Genomic DNA, 19,805 nt, shown 5'->3' with positions numbered 1-19,805 from the left:
CATCTACTTTGGTTTTGTTTTTCCATGTATTGTGTCTAAGTATTCCTCATTTCTATTAGGGCGGTCGATTAGTTGGGGATTCCCATCCCCGTTGGAGACTCGGCCCATTGGGGACGAAGAATCTCCATTTGGGATCCCCATGGGGCGGAGATGGTTTTTATTTTATTTCCGACAGTCGGGGATGAGACGTGTGTTGGTCCCTGATAATTAGTTCTAAGGGGGGGGGGGGTTAGGAACTAATATAACTTTTTCGCGTTTTAACTGAGCTGACCAGAGGTTATATTGGGAGTTTATTAACTCTGATTTTGATCAGCTTGGTGAGATATATTTGAAGACAGCTTTAGTCAGGAGTTGACTAAAGTTGTTTTCACGTGAGTTGGGAATTGATACTCTTAGAGGTCAGCTTCTAACTCAGCACCACTTATTTACTCAAGGTCAGTTTAGACAATTTATATGTTGAGTAAATCTAGCAAACAACATATGCAATATAAAGAGAGAGTTTAGAGATTACTCAGTATCACTTATCCTGGTTCGGCCTCTTTGCCTACGTCCAGCCCCAGAGTCCTCCGGGCTTTTTGAATCCAATACTGAGCTCTTTAAAGGTAGAGCACAAACCAATTACAAGGCAGTTGAATATGCAAGAGTACCTTCCTCTATTCGTCTACTCAACTCCTACTAAATGCTACAACCCAGCACCTAGATTTCTCTACTACTGAAATGCTAACAACCTAGCACTCAGCTTTACTCTCTCAATATCACTATTGATCACAGACTTGTTCCTTTTTGAACTAAAGAACACTTTAGATGATTACAACTCAATCTAGCATTTACACAAGAATAAAAACGTGAGTGTAAGATTCTTTTTGTATTTGAGTGCTTGTGAGACTTTCTCTCTTGTATTTTTCTTTTGATGAATGAGTTCACCGTAAATGCTTTGTTTCTTCGATTGTCCTTATATAGGCTAAATCCTGTGGATTTGATCGTTTAAAATGTCTTGACCGTTGCCACCAAAACGGCTCTTTTAGAAAACATTTTCTGGAAATATTCAGACTGTACGCCATTCCCTACTTCTGTATTTCTTCAGGCGTCAGGTTGTCTTCTAGCATCTGTTTTGTTTGTTTGTGCCAGTTGTCTGTTTCCAATAATCCAACGTCCCATGACTCTCGGAATCAGTCTTCTAGGTGTCTTTGAGGTTCCAATTATTGGTGCAGAAGATTTGCAGACTTGTCGTTTAGTAAAACGGAACCTTCATGCTGTCCTGACAAATACTCAACTTCGTTTGTTCTTTTCGAATGTTCATGGTTCATGCTGAGCTCCTTCAAGGTCAGCTCCGTTTTGTTAATCCGCTTTTGAATAGGTCTTCAGCTCTAGTCAGCTTCGTTTTGTTTTCGAACTATAACTCCACTCAGCTTCTCTTCTGTCATGCTGAGTTCTTTTCTACTCAGCTTCGTTTGTGCTGACTTTTGTCCTGTCTTTTACTTATATATTTTTGCACTCAAGATTTAACAAACATATTAGTACAATTAAATCAAAGCATCTAAATTTAATTGCCTCTTAATCATGGATGATTTTGTCAAATCAAAATCTTGTGGAAATGTGTTTCAACAAACTCCCCCATTTTGATGTTGGCAAAATACATAATTATGGAACTCAGTTATAAGTTGCCCCATGATTGATTTATTTTTCATATGGAAACTACTCCCCCGTAAGGGTTGCATCTATTTCTGAATTTTCCATGTTTTCGTTTTGAAATAAACTCAGGATGTGTGGCTAACTGGATTTAGCCTTAGTGTGTCTTGAGTTTTAGTTATGAATGTTTGAATACTTAGTTTGGTTCATTCATCAACTGCTAAGTATCAGTTTGCTCAATTTTGGATAGGCGAGGCATTCGAAAGAGAAAGATTCATTGAGGCATACAAAGTACAGTATGACATAGCAGTGCCTACCAAAAAGAACATAAAAAATGCCTACCAAAGAGACAACAACTTAAATTTCATATTAGTGCCTTCCAAAAACAACTTAAATTTCACTTGTGCTAGTTCCCTAGCTTTAACTTCTTCTTCTTATCTTCACTGTGTGGCTTTACCTTTACCTTTTTCCTTGCTTCCAGATGCAGATTCTCTTGGAGTTCCATCCTGAGGTCTCTCCCCCGTTTTGCCGGCATCACCCTTATAGACGAATGTGTTATTGCGGGCAGCTGAGGATAGAACACTGGAATAACGCTGTAGGCGCTTCGTGCTCTCACTCAAGCCATCTATGACAGGTGTGCAATCATCACGAACAGTTCGAGGCACAGGGATAGAGCCAGTAATCAGGTTGATTATACATTCATGAGACTTGCTGAGCCATGTGAGAGAGCTGGTTATTTGGGCAAAGGATTGATGAAACATCTTCAAGAGAGCAGAATCATAGAAGATGCGTTGCCCAAGGTCATAACTAATAGCCTTGCGAGTGCTTGGTGAAGAGTGGTCACTGGTTTGGTCAATCTCCATCTAGTCTTTATGAACGCTCAGAAGACTCACAGCTTCACTGAGTTGGTCAATTTGGCATTGAGAGGTGGAGGAGATAAGCTCTCGAGTACAGAGGAGATCAGCAGTCAGCTTGTCAAAGTATTCCTTCAATTCAGTTGATGTGGCATATGCAGGATTGGCCGAGGCTCCAAAGTTGGGCAGATTGGCTTGGAGATTTGCAAATTGTTGATTCAATTCTGCCGAAGTGGCATAGCCAGAGGTAGGGACAGAGATATTGTTGATCTTGTCTTCGATGGAGTTGATATGATTGATCATGAGTAAGAAAAGCTCAGTCAGCTTGGTGATGTGCTCTTGAGTAGGTTGCTGGCATTGGACAGTCGCCATAATGCTGACAAGATCTTTGAGTCCCTTAAGTTCCGTGATAAGCTGAGCAATGGAGGTGGTAGTAGTGGACTCAGCATTGGCTATCTTAGCAGTAGCAGAAGTGGTGAACTCCTGCAGAAGAGATTGAGCCGTTTCCATGAGGCGACTTCCAGCCTGAGTTGCTGTGAAATGAGCTTGGTGCTTATCTGAAACTGGTTCAGACATAGGAATGGGGATGGAGCTGGAAGGTGGTAGAGTTTGGTCTTGATGTGGAGTGTTAACAGGTGGTTCTTTCTCTTGTTGAGTCACTGGGGCTTCGAAATTTTGCTCTGCAGAGTTTGGATTGGATGGAGTCTTGGCATGTTCCTCAATCTGAGTAACAGTGGCTTGATTTTCATTCATGTGAGTGGAAGGAGACTCAGTGTGATGGGAAAAATACTCAAATTGGATAGAGGAGGGATCCGCAGTTGGCTCAGAGGGAGAATCGGCCAAGAGATCGATAAGGAGAGGTTTGTTGGCCTTCTTCTTAACTCTTCTGTGAGACTTGGTTGTGTGTGGTGACGTATCAATTGGAATATCAATATCCACATTCTCAGGTTCAGCATCATGTTCTTCCTCAATAATGTTCAGCTCAACATGATCAGGTTCATTAGTATTGAGCTGAATATCATCCTGACTTGCTTTCTTTTCTTCATCGGTTGCATAGCTGAAGTTTTCTCAAGATCGACCCCAATATCCTGAGCACAGTGAGATTCAGGTGTCATGACCTGATCAGTTTCAACAGTTGTTAAGACAGAGCTCTTCTTTTTCCTTATTAGAGGCTGTTCTGGAGATTCTTTACTTTCTTCCTCGGGTATGGTCTGCCCTTTCCTTGATTCTGCTAATTCAGGTGTATTCTGAGGCAGGTCGGCATCATCATGCTTTCCTCTGGTCATAGCCCTCCTTTTTCTTGGCACAGTATCAATGTCCTTGGCACAGGTGGCAAGTGTCTTCCTTTTCCTTTTCTCTTTTGAGGGAGTGGGAGTGATATCTTCTGATTCAGCCTCTGGTACAACATGAACATCTGCTGGCTCATCCTCCTCAATTTCTTCTTGCACATCATTCATTCCTTCCTCATCATCCTCAACTTCTTCAAGGCCTTTTAATGGTTGGCTATGGACTAGCCCAAACAATAGTGCAGCAGTAATTTCAGATCCTAAGCTCTTAACCTCACTGATCGTTTCTATATTGTGGTCTACAAGAATTTTCGTGATTAGAGAGCCTAACCTGAGTTTCTTCCCTCCCCGTTGAAGGGCACTGACCAAAAATACAGGCAAGTTGAGTGGATTATAGGTTAGCATGTGCCAAATAAAGCACTGCTCAAAATTAGATGCGGATGAGGCTGCATTGAGTTTAGGAAAAATGAAGTTAGTGAGGATAAAATGTGCCATTTTCTGATGCTGTCCTAAGCAAGTACTGGGAACTTATCCTTTGTAGTTTGCAGGTTTGCAAAACTCCTTAACGTGGTCGAGCTTTTCTTTCGTTGTCCTGAACTCTGTTCCTTTGTTGGGCAAATTCAGTAATGTAGCTAGATACGACGGAGTGATTATGATCTTACGGCCTTTAACGTGTGTTTCCAAATAGTCGACATCATCTTTATCAACCTTGAGACCAGAGTAGAATTCCTTAACAAGTTGTGGATAGGAAGTTCCAGGTAGAGAGAAGAGACCTGTCCATTCGTTTTGCTCAAACCACTCGCAAAATGGCTTCTCGGTAGTGACAAAAGTGGATGAGAACCACCGGCACTTGAGAACTTCAAGTTTATCTACTTTGGAGTAGACCTTCACCATGGATCTAACCTTAGCCTTTTTTGGTTTGGAGGAGCTAGCTGGCGTATCCTGAGAGCGTTTTTTAGTAGTTGGGCTGAGAGATTTAGGGTTTTCATGTTCGTCGAGATTTCCACCGGAGATGTCTGAGATTTAGACATTCTCAGAGTTTTTAGGTGACTTTGGAAATTTTGGACTCGGAAAAGATTTTGAATGCCAAGGATTTTTGTGTGTAGTGAAGGTGAAGAGGGTTTTCTTCCTTTACTTATTTAGACCTAAATCGTCGTTTGGACTACCCGAGTTTATCTTGGGGAAGTCAATGGACACAGATTCTGCCATTTATGACACTTTTCGGCGCATGGGTAATTCCATAATTATTTGCCTTTCCTAGGTTCATTTTATTACACGTGTTGGCATTTATGGTTGCAAGTGGGCTTTTAGTTCAGTTTTCCTAGAAGATGAATCGTGAGCATTTAGTTTTGTTCAGACAAAATTTTCTCTCTTAGTGACTTATCATAAGCTAATTACTCAGCATGTATTTTTTACTCAGCATAGCATGATTATCTGTTATGTTTATTTACTCAGCACAGAACATTTATTTGTACATTCAATCAATTTTTACTCAACAAGGCAAAACATTCAATTCATGTAAATTTAGTTAGAGTGGATTTGACATACCAATGGCTTCCCTTAGTGTATGAAATTGTTCTCGTGCCAAGGGCTTTGTGAAGATATCCGCAAGCTGATCATTTGTTGGTACATAGGTCAGCTTGATCTCATCCTTTAGTACATGATCTCTGATGAAGTGATGTCTTATGCTAACATGCTTCATCCTGCTGTGTTGGACTGGGTTTTTTGATAGATCAATGGCACTTTTGTTGTCGCATTTGATCTCTATTGTCTTTGTTTTGACACCATAATCATCAAGCTGTTGCTTTATCCATAGGACTTGTGCAACACAGCTTCCAGCAGCCACGTACTCAGCTTCAGTTGTAGACAGAGCAACGGATGATTGCTTCTTGCTAAACCAAGATACTAGACAGCTTTCGAGGAAATGACATCCTCCTGAAGTACTTTTTCGTTCTAGCTTATCTCGTCCGTAGTCAGCATCAGTATATCCAATGAGTGTAAAGTCATTTGAGGTTGGATGCCATAGACCTGCATCAACTGAGCTTTGCAAGTATCTAAAGATTCTTTTTACAGCAGTTAGATAAGATTCCCTGGGGTCAGCTTGATATCTAGCACAATAGCATACCGAGTATTGAATATCTGGTCTACTAGCAGTGAGATAGAGTAATGAACCTATCATACCTCGATAGAGTTTACTATCAACTGACTTACTCTTTTCATCCTTGCATAGGACAGTATCAGTACCCATGGGGGTTGATATTGGCTTGCATTCTTCCATGCTGAACTTCTTTAACATTTCCTTGGTGTACTTAGATTGACTTATAAATATTCCATTTTTACCTTGCTTGATTTGGAGTCCAAGGAAGAAGTTGAGTTCTCCCATCATGGACATTTCGAACTCAGTTTGCATCTGTTGGCTAAATTCCTTGCACAAAGATTCGTCAGTAGCACCAAAGATTATATCATCAACATATATTTGTGCAAGTAGGGTATGTTTACCCTTTTTCTTAATGAACAATGTTGTGTCAGCTTTTCCCCTGACATAGTTCCTAGTTAGCAGGAAGTTGGTCAACCTCTCATACCAAGCTCTTGGAGCTTGCTTCAGCCCGTACAGAGCCTTTTTGAGTTTATAAACGTGATTTGGAAATTTTGAGTCTTCAAATCCAGGAGGTTGATTAACATATACCTCTTCATTTATAAAGCCATTAAGAAATGCACTTTTTACATCCATTTGGTATAATTTAAAATTCATGTAACTGGCATATGCACACAATATACGTATAGCCTCTAATCTAGCAACAGGAGCAAATGTTTCTCCATAGTCTACACCCTCTTGCTGACTATAGCCTTGAGCTACAAGTCGAGCTTTGTTTTTGATCACATTTCCATGTTCATCTAGCTTGTTTCTAAAGACCCACTTAGTTCCTATGGGCTTTTGATTCCTAGGTTTAGGTACTAGATCCCATACCTCATTTCTAGTGAATTGATCAAGCTCTTCTTGCATAGCATTGATCCAATACTCATCTTACTCAGCATCAGCAAAATTCTTTGGCTCATGTATTGATACGAATGCAACATTGCTGAGGTATTTTCTGAGTTGATCTCTGGTCATTAGTTTATTGTTGGCAGCATCAAGAATGGCTTGTTCTGTATGACCTCTTGGGATCTTTATTTCCTTTGGCAATGTTGAGTTGTTTGGAAGAGGTGTTTCTACAATCTCTACAGGAATAGATTGGCCAGCAAATGATATTTCAATTTCTTGCTTACCTTGGGTCAGCTCCTGTATGTCTGACACTGTGGCTTCTGGTTGATCAGCGGAAGCTGAGCCTGGTTCATCTTCTTCAGGCTGAGCTGACTTACCTGTAGGGTTAGTTTCATCGAACTCAACATGTACAGACTCTTCTACAATCTGGGTTCTTTTATTAAATACTCTATATGCTTTACTGTTTGTTGAGTACCCTAAAAAGATCGCCTCATCAGCTTTAGCATCAAATTTAGTAAGATTGTCTTTTGTATTAAGTATAAAACATTTACACCCAAAGGCACGAAAATATCCAATGTTGGGCTTTCAGCCTTTCCAAAGTTCATATGGGGTTTTCTTGAGTATAGGTCAGGTCTGACTAGAGCCCTATTCAGTATATAACATGCCGTGTGAACAGCTTCACCCTAGAAGTACTTTGGAAGCCTATTTTCACTCAGCATTGACCTGGCTATTTCGACAATGGTTCTATTTTTCCTTTCAACGACCCCATTTTGTTGAGGTGTTCTAGGAGCAGAGAAGTTGTGGTCAATACCACAGGTTTCACATAATTCATCAAACAGTTGGTTTTTGAATTCTCCACCATTGTCACTTCTAATGTGAGCTACTTTTAGGTCTTTGTCATTTTCAAGCTTTTTGATCAATGTGGTGAACATCTCAAAGGTTTCATCCTTGCTACTCAGCAAGATGATCCAAGTGTACCGAGAGAAATCATCTACAATAACCAAGGAAAATTTCTTACCTCCCATACTGAGTCGCTGGATAGGTCCGAAAAGATCCAAATGTAGTAATTCCAATGGCCTTTTGGTTGAGACGATATTTTTACTATGAAATGACTTTTTAGTTTGTTTGCCTTGCTGACAGGCTTTACATAGTTGATCTTTTTCAAACCTTAGTTTGGGTAATCCCTCAACTAATTGCTTTCTAGCTAATTTGGCAAGAAGGTCCATGCTGACATGCCCAAGTCTTCTATGCCATAGCCAGGAGTTGTCCTCTTTAGACACTAAGCATATATTTTTAGAAAACTGTTTTTCCAAGTTTAGCATATATACATTTTCTACACGAGGGGCAGTTAAAATCAATTCATTTGTATTTCCCTCGAGTATTTGACACTTAGTATCATCAAATACAACCCTTCTGCCGCTTTTGCAAAGCTGAGCTACACTCAACAGGTTGTATTTTAGACCTTTAACTAAGGAGACGTACTCAATGGTTGGGTTACCTCCAATAGTACATGAACCGACTATCTTACCCTTCTTGTTGTCTCCAAAGCTTACGCTTCCACCTCGTTTAAGCTCTAGTGTGATGAACTGGGTTTCATCACCTGTCATATGCCTTGAGCATGCGCTGTCTATATACCATAGTTTTGACTTCTCCACGCATGTCAAGCTGACCTGCAGTTCAAACTATTCATTTTTAGGTACCCAATTTCTTTTGGGTCCTTTCTTGTTAGTGTAGACAGGTGCAAATTCATGTTTCAATTTATGACGACATACTTTTATGGTGTGGCCTGGTTTACCACAGAAGTCACAAAAAGGTACCCTTTGTGGGTTGAACTGAGTATAGTCAACATTGTTGTGTTGGGCATGCCAACATATTTTTGTGGTATGCCCTTTTCTTCCGCAGAAGTCACATTGGACAGTCCGCTTGTTATGCCAACCCACAACATTCACATTGAGTGACTTGCTTATGCTGACTAATATGAGTTCTATTTCTATTTAAACCTTTCCCTTGACTTTGTAATTGTGTGATATCCTTTCTAAGTTTCTTTGACTCAGACTGGACCTCTGTGACAAACTTATGTAAGATTTGCATATTGGTATGCAAGTCAGAGTTGTCCTGGAGAAGATATCGGAGATCACTCAGCTTGACCTCTTCAATCTCATCACAGCGCCTGCTGAGTGCCTTAATCTTTTTGTTACACTTCTTAGTTAGTGTATATAAGTCACTCAGGGCATTCACCATTTCATTTCTAAGCAAAAGTAAGGATGTTACCTCATTGTTGTGATTTCTTGGTCAGTTTCATCAGAAAGGTCAGCATGCTCAGACTGAGGTTGATCAGCTCCATCATCTGCCATAAAACATATGTTGGCTGTTTCATTCTGCTCAGCTTCAGATGATGTTGACTCATCACTGTCACTCCATATAGCTACAACAGCCTTTTTGCTTCCCTTCTTCTCTTTCTTGAGATTGGGACAGCTTGACTTGATGTGCCCGGTTTGATGACACTCAAAACATGTGACAGATTTCGAGCTGTCCTTTTTGTACTTGTCGCTTGACTCAACTTTGTACTTATCATTTCTTCTAAATGATCTTTTGCCATTTCTATCATTCCTTCTGAACAGCTTTTTCATCTTTCTGGTGAACATGGCCAATTCCTCATCATCGGTTGACTCTGCTTCAGTTGAGTCTGCTTTCATGACAAGAGATTTTTGTTTTTTATCCTCTGATTTTTCCTTCTCTTTGGCTTCAAAGTTTTTTATAGAGATTTCATGGGTCAGCAAGGATCCTATTAGCTCATCATATTTGTAGGTAGTCAAGTCTTGAGCTTCCTCTACGGCTGTCTTCTTTGCTTGCCAACTTTTGGGCAGACTTCTCAGAATCTTCTTTACTTGTTCTTCTTCAGTGAAGTTCTTTCCAAGCCTTTTTAGCTCATTTATAATGTTTGTGAACCTTGCGTTCATTTCTGAGATGTCTTCATTTTCCTTCATCTCAAACAACTCGTAGAGTCTCATGTGTTGATTAACCTTAGACTCCTTAACTTTGCTTGTGCCTTCATAGGTTACTTCAAGCTTCTTCCAAATCTCCTGTGCTGACTCACAACCTGAAATCTTATTGTATTCTGCAGCATCTAACGCACAGTGAAGCATATTTATAGCCGAAGCATTATTTTGTAGTTTTCTGAGGTCATTCTCTGTCCACTCAGCCTCACTCTTAACAATTTTCTCATTGTTAATAGTTTTGTATGGCACATGTGGACCTTGAACAATTGCAAGCCATGCACTCATGTTTGTAGCTTGAATAAAGTTCTTCATCCTATTCTTCCAGAATGTGTAGTTTGATCCAAAGAATAGGGGTGGTCTGGTGATTGATAATCCCTCAGGGAGTATCTGTGTGGTTTGGTTTCCAGGAAGGAAACGAGTGCTATTCTCACCCATTTTAGGGATCGGCTCAAGATTGTTAAATCTCTGAGTAGTGAGCTTTTTGGCTCTGATACCACTTGTTGGTCCCTGATAATTAGTTCCAAGGGGGGGTTAGGAACTAATATACTTTTTCGCGTTTTAACTGAGCTGACCAGAGGTTATATTGGGAGTTTATTAACTCTGATTTTGATCAGCTTAGTGAGATATATTTGAAGACAGCTTTAGTCAGGAGTTGACTAAAGTTGTTTTCACGTGAGTTGAGAATTGATACTCTTAGAGGTCAGCTTCTAACTCAGCACCACTTATTTACTCAAGGTCAGCTTAGACAATTTATATGTTGAGTAAATCTAGCAAACAACATATGCAATATAAAGAGAGAGTTTAGAGATTACTCAGTATCACTTATCCTGGTTCGGCCTCTTTGCCTACGTCCAGTCCCCAGAGTCCTCCGGGCTTTTTGAATCCAATACTGAGCTCTTTAAAGGTAGAGCACAAACCAATTACAAGGCAGTTGAATATGCAAGAGTACCTTCCTCTATTCGTCTACTCAACTCCTACTAAATGCTACAACCCAGCACCTAGATTTCTCTACTACTGAAATGCTAACAACCTAGCACTCAGCTTTACTCTCTCAATATCACTATTGATCACAGACTTGTTCCTTTTTGAACTAAAGAACACTTTAGATGATTACAACTCAATCTAGCATTTACACAAGAATAAAAACATGGGTGTAAGATTCTTTTTGTATTTGAGTGCTTGTGAGACTTTCTCACTTGTATTTTTCTTTTGATGAATCAGTTCACCGTAAATGTTTTGTTTCTTCGATTGTCCTTATATAGGATAAATCCTGTGGATTTGATCGTTTAAAATGTCTTGACCGTTGCCACCAAAACGACTCTTTTGGGAAACATTTTCTGGAAATATTCAGACTGTACGCCATTCCCTGCTTCTGTATTTCTTCAGGCGTCAGGTTGTCTTCTAGCATCTGTTTTGTTTGTTTGTGCCAGTTGTCTGTTTCCAATAATCCAACGTCCCATGACTCTCGGAATCAGTCTTCTAGGTGTCTTCGAGGTTCCAATTATTGGTGCAGAAGATTTGCAGACTTGTCGTTTTGTAAAATGGAACCTTCATGCTGTCCTGACAAATACTCAGCTTCGTTTGTTCTTTTTGAATGTTCATGGTTCATGCTGAGCTCCTTCAAGGTCAGCTCCATTTTGTTAATCCGCTTTTGAATAGGTCTTCAGCTCTAGTCAGTTTCGTTTTGTTTCCGAACTATAACTCCACTCAGCTTCTCTTCTGTCATGCTGAGTTCTTTTCTACTCAGCTTCGTTTGTGCTGACTTTTGTCCTGTCTTTTACTTATATATTTTTGCACTCAAGATTTAACAAACATATTAGTACAATTAAATCAAAGCATCTAAATTTAATTGCCTCTTAATCATGGATGATTTTGTCAAATCAAAATCTTGTGGAAAGGTGTTTCAACAACGTGTATGGTTATAAGTGTCCCACCCCTGTCCCCGAATGTCCCCAATAGGGATCCCCACATGGTTGGTATAAAGCGGGATATATTCTAAAAATAAATTAAGATAGATTAAGTAAGAGCTCTAACTATAGGTTGGTTTAAAATTGGGTAAATTACATACGTGGTGTACAACATTTACCCATTTTCACACTTTGGTGTACAACCAAAAATTTGTCACACTAAATTGTACAAGCTTCAGGTGACCTCCCACTAAAATGTACAACCGGTTTTTGTGACCGGTCAACGCTGATCAACTATGCAACATCAGTATTTTTCATTATAGAATTAAAAAAGTGGGACTCACTCTTTATGGAATGACTAATATAGCCTTATTCCTTATAAAATTACTAAAATACCCTCATCTTCTTCTTTCAACCCCCTCTCTCCCATTACTCTTGTTGAAACACCTTTCCACATAATTTTGATTTGACAAAATTGTTTAAGTATAAATTAAAATACATATTCTAAACACACTAAGTTTAAATGCTTTGATTTATTCTACTAATGTGTTTGTTCAATGTTGAGTATAAATGTTATAAGTCATAAGGATTGGAAGGCCCAAGCCCAATACGGAAGCCAAGGCCCAAGTCAAACAACTCAGTACACTCGGCCCGCGTATGTCAAGACGTTGCCGTTTTGAACAAACGCAACTCAGCAAACGGAAGGATCTAGAAGACCTTCAGGAACAACTTCACAATGAAGCTGCTGAGTAGTCTCGACAGAGCGTACAAGACAGCAGCTGGCAAAGGAAAACTTCCAGACAAAGTGTTTCCTCTTTTGGCAAAGTTCAGACGACACAGTATGCTGTCCAGTTGACTTTACCATAAAAGGAGAGACCATCTGCTGAGCTGACCGAGGACAGAAGATACACGATTGTGATTGGCCGAGAGCTCTGTACAAGTCAGGATGACAACGACACATAGCCGTTTCCCTCCAACGGTTATTTCGAATTTTAAAATGACCGATGACCCATACGTCTCTATAAATAGTGCCATCACAAGCTTCACAAGATATAGAACTTGATCAAGCCATTACGCTGACCAAATCTCTACAAGTTTTGCAAGCAAGAAGCAAAGCAAAATTCTTACACTACATTTCTCATATCTGTGTAAAAGTCTAGAGTGATTGTAAATCGTCTAAAGTGTCTTAGCACATCTTTGTATTAGGACAAAACACTTATCATTTCTAGAGATAGAAAGGAGAGGCTGAGTACTCGGTTTTAAGTACTCAGCGGAGAGATTAGGATTGAGTAGAAGTATAGAGGAAGGTACTCTTGTCATACTCAATTGCTGATATTGTAAAAGGTTTGAGGCTCTACCTTTAAAGAGCTCAGTAGAGTATTTGAAATCTCGGAACGTGTTCCGGGGACAGGACGTAGGCTTAGAAGAAGCCGAACCTGGATAAATCTGCTGAGTGAAGTATTTCTTACCTTAACTCCTTACTTATATTGCTTGCTTTAAATAATCAAAACTGACCAAGTAAAGAGGTCAAGTTGATTTGTGCGCGTTGAACGTCTGAGCTCAGGAATAGACTCTAAGTGCTATCTCCTGACTCAAGCTAAGAAACTGACCTAGTCACCTGTTGACTAAGCCAGTACCTTACTGTTTACTCAGCGCCGTTGTTCAAACTTTCTTTAGAAAAAGAAGTCTGCCTAAATTGCAGAAAAAAAGTTTAAATAGTTCCTAACCCCCCTTGGAACTATACTTGCAACTAAACAAGGGACCAACAAGTGGTATCAGAGCTTAAAAGCTCACTTTAAAAGGTCTAACAACCTTGAGCTGATCCCTACCATGGGCGAAAACAGCACTCGGTTTCTCCCTGGAAACCAAACAACTCAAATACTGCCTGAGGGGCTGTCCATTACTAGGCCTCCCCTATTCTTCGGGTCAAACTATACCTTCTGGAAGAATAGGACGAAGAACTTCATTTAGGCTACAAACATGAGTGCCTGGCTATCTATAGTCCAAGGCCCGTTTGTACCTGTCGAGGTTGTTGCTGGCCAAACAGTTATAAAAGCGGAGGCCAAATGGACAGAGGATGATCTTAAGAAGCTTCAAAACCATGCTTCGGCTATCAATATGCTTCACTGTGTGCTCGATGCTGCAGAATATAACAAAATCTCAGGTTGCGAGTCGGCACAAGAGATCTAGAAAAAGCTGGAAGTCACCTACGAGGGAACAAATAAAGTAAAAGAATCCAAGGTGAATCAGCAGATGAGACTGTACGAGCTGTTAGAGATGAACAATGATGAGGGAATTTCAGACATGAACGCAAGGTTCACCAACATCATAAATGAGCTCAAGAGACTTGGGAAAATCTTCACTGAGGAAGAACAAGTCAAAAAGATACCCAGGAGTCTTCCGAAGGACTGGCAAGCAAAGAAGACAGCAGTTGAGGAAGCTCAGGATTTAACCACCTACAAATATGACGAACTCATCGGTTCATTGCTGACCCATGAGATATCCATGAAAAACTTTGAGGTGAAGGAAAAATCTGATGACAAGAAGCAGAAGTCACTTGTCATGAAAGCTGACTCCACTGACGGGAGTTCAACTGATGATGAGGAGATGGCTATGTTCACAAGGAAGATGAAAAGGCTGTTCAGGAAGAATGACAAATATTCTAAAAAGCCTTACAAAAAGTTTGATAAGTATAAGGCTGACTCAAGCGACAGCAAATATAGAAAGGACATCTCAAAGACCATTACATGCTTTGAGTGCCATCAAACTGGCCATATTAAGTCAAACTGCCCCACGCTGAGGAAAGACAAGAAGAGTGGGAAGAAGGCAATAGTGGCTACTTGGAGTGACAGTGATGAATCTTCATCAACAGAAACTGAGGCCACCGAGTCAGCGAAGATATGCTTTATGGCTGACAAACTTGCTGAGCCATGCGTCTCTGAGCATGCTGACCCATCCATCGCATCAGATGATGAAGAGCAATCAAATGAGGTAATTTCTCTTCCCTAGCTCAGAATCGATATGGTTAATGCCCTGAGTGACCTCTATACACTTGTTAAGAAGTGTAATAAAAAGGTTAGAGCACTCAGCAGGCGCTGTGACGAAGTGGAAGAGGTCAAACTGAGTGACCTGAGATACCTTCTTCAGGACAATTCGACTCTGCATGATAACATGAAGATCATGCATGAGTATGTCTCTGAAGTCCAGTCAGTTTCAAAGAAACTGAGGAAGGATGTCACAACCATCCAGAACCAACTAAAGGTTCCTAAGAAAAATAACATTCCTCTGAGAACTCAGTACCAAGGTACTCGGCAGAGATGGAATCCCCAGCGAAAAGTCCAGTGTGACTTTTGTGGGAAGTTAGGACACACCACTAAGGTGTGCTGGCACGCTCAGCACTGGGGTGCTGACAAGTCAGTAAAAAATCCTAAACAGAAGGTCAGTTGTGACTTCTGTGGAAAGAATGGCCATACTGTCCATGTATGCCGCCATAAAATAAAGTATGATGCTATACCTGTTGCACCTAACAAGTCAGGACCCAAAAAGAATTGGGTACCTAAAAGTAACTAGTTACAATGCAGGTAAGCCTGAGATGTGCCGAGAAGTCAAAGATGTGGTATATTGACAGCGCATGCTCAAGGCATATGACGGGTGATGAAACTCAGTTCATCACGTTTGAACGTAAACGAGGAGGGAGCGTAAGTTTTGGAGACAACAAGAAGGGTAAGATAGTAGGCTCAGGAACCATCGGAGGTAATCCTACTATTGAATCTGTCTCCCTAGTCAGCGGACTCAAATATAACTTACTCAGCGTAGCTCAGCTATGTGACAATGGGAGAAAAGTTATATTTGATGCTACTTGATGTAAAATATACGAGGGTAAAACAAATGAGTTAATTTTAACTGCCCCTCGGATAGATAATGTCTTTATGCTAGACTTAGAGAAAAAGTTTTCAAAAACTGTGTGCTTAGTAACAAAGGAAGAAAATTCCTGGCTGTGGCACAGGAGACTTGGTCATGTAAGCATGGACCTCCTGGCCAAACTAGCAAGAAAGCAATTGGTTGAGGGACTGCCCGAACTTAAATTTCAAAAAGATCAATTATGCCACGCTTTCCAAGCTGGAAAACAAACCAAACAATCTTTTCACAGTAAAAACATTGTCTCAACTAAACGTCCGTTAGAGTTGCTACACTTGGATCTCTTTGGTCCAGTCCAGCCGCTGAGTCTGGGTGGAAGAAGATTTTCCTTGGTCATTGTAGATGACTTCTCTCGGTATACGTGGGTGTAGACACCGAGTCGGAGGACCTGTGACGAAAACCTGAAAACAAGACGGTTGAAGCGATTGATTCCGAAAGTTTCAAAAATAATAAAATAAATAAGTTACAGTCGGTCGCTGTTGTCGATCGGATAGCTCGCGAATGCTTAACGGCACGGTGCGAGTGCTTAGCGGCGACCGGCGCGCATTCGACGACAGTCGGATGCACGCTCGACGACGTGAAGCACGCGCTCGACGTCTGTCGGACGCACGCACCCAACCATGAATAGTACGCGCTCGGTGTCCGAGCAGGGCACGAGTTTGGCGGCACGGGACGCGCGCTCGTCGGCCACGTGACGTGTGCAACCGGCAGCACGGAACACGCGTTCGGCGGTCACGACGCGTGAACGCCCGACGACGCGGAACGCGAGTTTGACGGCCGCGGGACGTGCACGCCCGACGGCGCGAGGCGCGCCCCGGCGGCCGTTGAGCGAGTGCCCAATTTTGCTCGGGCGTCGCCCAAAGTTTCCAGGACCCGTTTCCCTATATAAGGGGCACGGATCCCAATGCAAAGGGGGGAGAATTTTTGGAGCTTTCTCACTCTAAACATTTTTAGAGAGAGAAAGTCAATTTTTTGGAGAAAATATTTTTTTTCCCAAAAAAATCCAAATTTTTCCAAAGTTAAATTTTTACTAAAAAACACAAAAATCGGAAAATCACGACTCGTGGAATCAATCGGCTTCGACTGTCAGATACCGAACTCGAGGTATTATCCGAGGACTAGACTCGTTTTATTTTATTTTATTTATTTCTTTTCCTTTATTTATTTTTATGTTATAATTTTATTTATTTTGTCATTTATTTATTTATTACGTTTTATTTAATTTTTCGTATTTATTCAATTCCCGTCTCTTGTTAGATAAACGTTCGGTTTTGTTTTGAAGTAAAAAACCTCGTTTTGATATCCCAATACGAACCGTGATCCGATAAAAAGGTAGTTCGGGTGTTAAAAAAAACGTTGTAATTATAAGTTTTAATTTAAAAGAATTTCCGAATAATGTTTTAAAATAAAAACGTCGTTTTAGGAACTTCCGTTATTAACTATGACCCATTTTTGGTAGTTCGAAAATCCAAAACGATTGAATTAGACTTAATTTAAAGCTTTTGAATAAATCTGGAAACAATTGGAGTGCTGCTGTAATTTTCCGTTTCTGTCACTAATTGCTGTTTACCGACGGATTTTCCGTCGGTAAATCTTGGAATGTAAAAAATGCTGTTTTGGTCCCTGTTTCTTAACTTTTAGGCTTTTGGTCCTTTGTATATATATGTATATTTATGTAATATATATCTTCAAACTATTTTTAGACATTTGGTATATATAATTATTTAGGATGTTTATATATCATTTTTTATTTTATTTTAAATATAAGTATATGTATATATATCTTTTCTTTTCTTTTTCCTTTACTTAAATGGTAATGAATTTCATTTTTAAAGAATATTTGCTTGGGGTTTTGGGAGTGATTAATTAGTGGATAAATAGATATTATTTTGACATTTAAATTACATTAGTTATGTATATATATAGTTTTGGGATATTTGGGCTATATTAGTTATTATTAAATAAAACTATTTTGGGGATAAATGTTATTTTCTTATCTAAGAGCTTTACCCATTATTTTTACATATTTAGAGTAAAAATGTATTATATTTAGTATTTTCGTTATTATTTCTTATATATTTATTACATAGTATCTTTTCACTTATTCTTATTTTATCTATAAATATTTCATGGTTTTTTTAGCTAAAATGTATATATATATATGCTTATATTATTTTCTTTATTCTTTTGGACCATTTAGGGGTCCATATTTCAAATGGGCTTTATTTGGGGGTGAATTTTGGTTTAAATATGTTTATCATTGTAATTATAACAAGTAGAGAATCCACTAAGGAAAAAGGGGAAAATAAATCACAAAAAGAGTTTTCAATTTAATCATTTAAACTAATGAGTTTTTAGAAGTTCCTAATGTAAATAAATAGTGTTTTCTTGACATTTCAAAATCGTTTCCCAAAACATCACGCTTTAAAACCTTAGTCCGTTCCAACGACGGATTAAGCGAACCTTGTAATTAAAATCGCTTTCATTGTAAATAATGAAGTTTTGAATCGTTTTCTTAAATGATTTGTACAAAATAAAATTGACTTGTATGTTTAACCACGTTTTCTTATCAAAGGCTTTTATCCCAACATTTTCAACGCCCGAGTCGTTCCAACGGCAATTCGAGTGAACATCATTAAACGGGGTTTTGAAACGTACCTAAATCGTTCCAACGACGATTAAGGTGCGAACCATGTAAATAAACTCGTTTTGGGGAAGTGAATTAGTATAGAATTAGTATGTGACACGAAGTATAAATCACGTTACAAATAAATCAATTCTTCCTTCTCCCTCTCTCTTTCCTATGTATATTGAACTGATGTAAATGGGTGATTCTTTACTAAAGTGGCTTTTCAATAATATATGCTCAAAACGGTTTCTAAAACGAGAAAGAAAAGGTTTCAAATGAATTTTAAACTTAAAGAAGTATACGATTAGTCCGTTATCGCCTGACACGCTGAGTAGGAGGCCGGTGGTTCATAATCGGGCGATGTCGGGGTGCCTAGTAGCCTTTCTCCGGAAAGGAGCTAGCCTTCTCGGCTCGTACCTAAGTTTCCCGAACCCACACCGGTCTCCCGCAAGGGATCGGTGTTCATTTTCCCATTCGTGGGTGGCGACTCTTCCATATCTCCGAGCTCCGGTCCTACCGAGCAGCTTGATTCCACGATTGGTTGCTTTCGGCGCCAATCACCGCTTACGTCGCCATGAGGTGTCCACCCCCCGGTCCGCCCGGGAGATTAGGCCGTGGCACCTCGTCTAACAAGTGGAGACTCTGATAGGGAAGCGAGAAATTTGATTCCGGAAGGCGTGTATTAAGCCCTTAACGGGGACAGATCGTATTATTTCTTTTCGTATGCATTCATGTGCATTATTGCAAACCTTTTGGGTAATTTCCGCGAAACCTCTAGCGAGAGTCCATTCGTCGCTCGAAAGAGGCTAGTGTAAGTTCCCCCTTACAGTAAAGCGCCAGAGGGGCGAATTTGTGCGGTCCTGTGAGGTCCCGCGATCAGCCATGTCAGCATATAGTAGCCTTAGAAGTTGCCATAGGATTACCCGTTACTATTTTTGGTGTGATAAGTGAATCAGTTCGTGTTTTCAAATCGCCATGATACGTGTCTAAATCCTAAAGTATGTAAAGAAAATGAAACGATGCGTTAATATATACTCTTGAATCGACATACTAATTACCCTAAAACATCGAAACGATTTGAACTAAAGACGACTTAGCCATCTCGTATGAATGAACATGTGCGGCCCGTCTTGTCCCTTTCTGTGTCCCGACGAAGGCACATGTTCAGGAAATGCGTTATGACGTAAGCACGTATTAGTATGCGTCGGTTTGGTGTTAAGGATAGTTACATTTCGATACAAAAGACTATATTAACAGTAGCCGTTATTCACATTCTTTAAATAAATTGGGATAAAACGAGATCATAACGAAACGAAAACGAAGAACATTTCTGTTTTGAACGACCCTGTCGTAACGTGAAAAGTTTCGCACAAGTAGCCCGTCCCTTCCGAATAAAAGACGAGCTTTTACGTTATGCCCCGTGTCGTTCTTAAGAGAAATGGACGTATCCGCAGAAGTGACTAAGAAAAGAAAAGCGAAAAATGAACTAAACGACCAAAATCATTCCGAATTTACAATATATGTCAATCCCGAGCGTAGTTAAAGAAAATAAACCAATGCCGTTGAATACGTGCCTCGAACGAGTGTATACCCCGTTTAA

This window comes from Euphorbia lathyris, chromosome 3 (assembly GCF_963576675.1).
Source record: "Euphorbia lathyris chromosome 3, ddEupLath1.1, whole genome shotgun sequence".
NCBI classification, from domain to species: Eukaryota; Viridiplantae; Streptophyta; class Magnoliopsida; order Malpighiales; family Euphorbiaceae; genus Euphorbia; species Euphorbia lathyris.
Note: the sequence above shows the minus strand (reverse complement) of the source record.